The sequence below is a fragment of the Mastomys coucha genome, unplaced genomic scaffold (genome assembly GCF_008632895.1).
Source record: "Mastomys coucha isolate ucsf_1 unplaced genomic scaffold, UCSF_Mcou_1 pScaffold20, whole genome shotgun sequence".
Lineage (NCBI taxonomy): Eukaryota > Metazoa > Chordata > Mammalia > Rodentia > Muridae > Mastomys > Mastomys coucha.
Window position 1 is genome coordinate 85,098,580 of NW_022196903.1, and position 4,545 is coordinate 85,103,124.

The following is a 4,545-nucleotide window of genomic DNA, read 5'->3' on the forward strand; positions in this document are numbered from 1 at the left end:
TTCCTGAGGCCCGGGAGCTTCCTGCCCTCCATGTGTTTGCTTTGCTTTCGAGCTGCTGCCTGCTGCGGAGGGTTGGCCACCTGGTGGCCCTGAGCCCCGGAGGCCTGGGTGGCTCTGGATCGTGACCTGAAGAAGCATCTGGGACATCCAAAAACTGCTCTTGGATTCATCAATGCTAAAGCTAAGGGCAGAGCCACCCAAACCACTGTGGGTGGCAGCTCATTGCATGCCAGGCCCCTTCTGAGAGTCCATGCGGCGCTCCCTGTTCCTTGTACCACATACACTCAAGGCCGCTGTGCTAGCTCCATGTACTACTGTGAAAATGGAAGCACAGAGCATGCTGACCCTGGTCCATTTCCCCAAGGGAACAGGCTGATCCTTAAACTGGAAGCTTCCCTGCTGAATTTCTCATAGCAGAGATGTGAGGACCAGCACCAGACAACTGAGCCGTACCTGTGTTAGAGGTGCTGGCAACAAGCCCGGCCCCTCATGCTCTTACTCTCACCACACCTCGAAGAGACCCTTGGTGTGCAGTGCCCTCCACCTGTGATCTCTGTAGCCTTCGGCTCCAGACTTGTCACCTTGCCTCTCCCCAGTGAGGTGCTGCTGCTGTGTCCTGACTAGAACTGTCCCTTGCAGCTGGCTCCAGCTGCCCTTCTTCTTTTGATCTCTCCATACTCCTCTGCCTCCCTGCTAGCTTGCATGCGTTAGCACCTCCGCCTCTGTTCAGTGGTGACAAACAGTGGCACTGATTCTCAAAAGTTGTGTTTCTTGTGGGTATTTCATTGGAGTCTCTGGGCAGGAGGGGGCCATCACCTGCTTACTGATTATTTGGAGACTTCAGTTAATAGCTGTGAGAGAGACTCACGAAGATGGAACCGGACTCAGCTGCCAGAAGGCTTATATGCAAACAAGATCTGCCGGTGGGGACAGGCGAAAAGGTCACACAGACAACCCAGAACTGGAAAAGGGAACCTATCTGTGGGACCCTGGTGGATGGATGACAACTGCAATCTCCAGCAGAGGCAAACTCACTCTCCAAGGGCTCTGCAGGGTTATGCCTACCCCCTACCCTGGATTCCCACCAGACGGAGTTTTGTGGGGGAATTAACAAAAAGGTCTAGCATTTGTTGACCCGGAAGTTCCACTTCTGATACATGATCATAGCACTGTGCTGACCTGCATGCTTGCACAGAAAGGCATTGCTTCTGATGCTAGGTGACTCTCAGCAGCAGTCACAGATCCCACTAAAACCAATAGGAGAATGAGGTGCCGTGACTTGTGTTGGCCAAGGAGAGCAGAAAGCAGCCTGGGGCATGTTCAAGTCTTCTGTAACATGAATAGGTTTCTATTCCCCACAGTTAAGTCTGACAACAGTAGCCGTCGCTGGGCATAAGAGACTCAAAGGGATCGTGTGTATTTTCATCTTTTACTTTAGACATGGCTGTGCATTTTTAAACTAGGGAGCATCTGCCATTAACACGTATGAAGGATGTCTGCTCCCCCAAACCCCTAAGAGCTTAGAGAGGGGAAGCTGCCATAACCTGCCCTACAGTCCCTTCCCCCACTGAGATGCTGACTCAGCATTAGTTGCCTCTGCTCCCTCCTTCCTCCTGGCTAATGAGATGCCTGTGCCCCTGTTTTAGTTGGTCACCCCAGTTGCTTGGCTAGCTAAAACTTGGCTCTTGATGGCTTGATAACCACTGGCCCCTCGGATTTCAGCACTATAGAAGGCCAGAGCAAGGGACCCACCAGGGCTCTGCAGACCCAGGCGGCTGTCAGAGAGAGGAAGGTGCTTGCTTCTCCTCATCCAGGCCTGGATATGGCAGGTTTCTGCTCCTACCCATCATTCCCTTTGGGAGTTGCTCCTACTGAACTATCTCCTAGCTGCTCAGGGAACGGGTGCTAGGACCCATACAAATGGCTCTGGTCTGAAAAAGCCCAAGCACGGTGTTCTTTCTTCCTCTGCTGCACAACCTATGTCCTTTCTCCTGCTTACTAGCAGCCAACAGGGCTCTGGAAAGAAGTGAGGTGAATTCTCAGAAATGCCAGGATAGCCCAGAGTTAAGTACCTCGGAATGTCTTATAGGAAGGCAGCATATGGTCTCTGTTCTCTCTTCTGGGATCCCAGCTGGGTGTTTGGCATTGATCAGCTCCCCCACCTCTAAAAGCTAGTCAACAAGCACATACGATCTGCCAATCAGCTTGGTAAGGGCCAGGAAGACAGATGGAACTGGGCAGGAATTGGGGTATCACGTGGGGGTAGGCAGTACGGTGGCATTTCAAGTAGTGATGCTAGAGGGTGCCTGCCTGGAATCATGGAGGGTAGGATGAGCATTGAGTTGTTGAGCCAAGAGCTCAGCTAAGCTAAGCAAGGTCACAGAGATGCTAAGCAGGGCCACGCCCTCTGAAGGCCTCTGGCCACTTGGCTGAAAACTGCTAACTCCCTTCATGTAAATGGAAGCCAGTGCGGTGGTCAGCTTTGTTCCATCATGTATGTGCTCCAGCACATGTTCCCAACATTGTTCCCACCACACACTCTATGACATACTCCATCATGTGCTGTCCCATGTGCTCCCATCTCATCCTCCCACCATTTGCTCCACCACATGCTCCCATCATGTGCTCCCACATGTGCTCCACCATGTGCTTCACCCTGTATTCTACCACCCACTCCTACCAGATACTCCCACCTGTGTGTGTGTGTGTGTGTGTGTGTGTGTGTGTGTGTGTATGTGTGGTACCTGCTGTAAAGGTCTGACTGGAGCTACACAGCTCTCAAGCGTCTGTCTGTCCTCTCCCTTGGCTGTGGGGGCTCTCTAGATCTCCAGCTCAGTGAGTGTCTTTGTGGGACAGTGTTGCGCATGCGTTGCTGATTCGTTCTCTGCTGTCTCAGCACTGAGCTGGGGTGGCTAGTGAGCTCTTCTGTTGCCTTCAGTTCATTCTTCTGGGTCCATGAGCGTTGCTGTGGTAACCAGTACTATCTGTCAGTGGAGAAGCTGTGTCTGTGGTTGTATCCATAGGCACCAGCCAGCTCCAGTATGCTGCAACCCTTAAAACAAGACATCCTCTTGTCTGCAGGTCCTCACCTCTGATGCCCTCCTGAGCCCTCCAGGCATTCATTCTTCGTTACCAAGTGCTTATTATCCTAACCATGTGCTGGACACCAGGGACCCAGCATCATGCTCACAGGTCTCTGCTCCATAGCCTCCCGCTTTCGGCTCCTAGTGGCCTGTACTGTGTGAGTTAAACTGGGTCACTGTCCTTGTGTTGTAGCTTCTGCTTGACCAATAGAGAAAGATGGGCATGGAGAGGTTAAGTGGGCTGCTCTAGAGCACACAGCCAGTTTTGAAGCCAGGAAATTCATCTTCATGGCCCACACTCTCACTTTATTTATTTACTTACTTGTTTGTTTGGAGACAAAGTCTCATGTCTCTCATGTCTCTCAGGCTGGTTTTGAACTCACAGTGTAGTGAAGGATAATCTTAAACCCCTGCTTCAACCTCCCAAGTGCTATATGTGCCACCACCCCTGGACTCTATGTTCCCAATTACTTCTTCACATCCCCTAAGATATAAGAGCTCCCATTTCAGCTAGTGGTAACTACTATGAGGGAGCAAAAAGATAGTGAGAGGCATGGGGAGCCAGGACAGAGATAGCAAAGAACTGGTGTTTGAATCAAGTTATGAAGGAGCAGTCCAAAGAATGGAGGAACAGTGTACTCGGGGGCCTGGGGAAGGGTGGAGGTAAGGGTGAGAAGACCGGCCATGGTGGGTGGAGCCTAGTGGGCCTTGTCAATTCCATGAGAGTCACAGATCTCTTCCTGTGTGCTTCTCTATGTGGCCATTCAGGGGTTCTGAGAATTGTGGGTTCATTGGCCTTAGATAGGAGGCAGTTAGGCGAGCCTGCTGGAGGGTGAGTCGGAGTAGGAGAGAAGCTGGCCAATTAGGGGAAGCTTGCCAAACTCACCCATGGTGAGCTGACCCCAAGAGTGGAAGAGTTCTGTCCAGATCAGTGTATGCCTGCATGACTCCTTGCTGACATGGATGCATGAGGGGACCCTCCCAGCCACCCCAAGCCCCGAATTGCCTGTCACACCCAGGACTCACAAGCAACTGTCTGCTGCCATGTGCCACACCATGATGTTTTGTCTGGCTATGTATCATGGCAGTTCCATAAAATTATAATGGAACTCAAAATTATTTTTGCCTAGTATTTTTACTGTACTTTTACTTCATTGTGTGTGTGTGTGTGTGTGTGTGTGTGTGTGTTTTCCTTTGAGACAGGCACACACTATATAGTACTGGCTAGCCCCAAATTCACTGTGTAGCCTAGGTTTGTCTTGGACCTCTTGCTCTTCTGTTCTCAGCCTCCTGAGTACCAGGATTATAGGTGTGCGTCACTACCACCACATCTAGCTTCTTAATGAACAGTTTTCTGATTATAGACATGAATACTTTCTATCATATTACAGGTGCCTACCACCTGTTTGTTATTCATACCTCTCCTGTAGTTAGCAGGCAGTGACTTGCTGTACAGATCTGT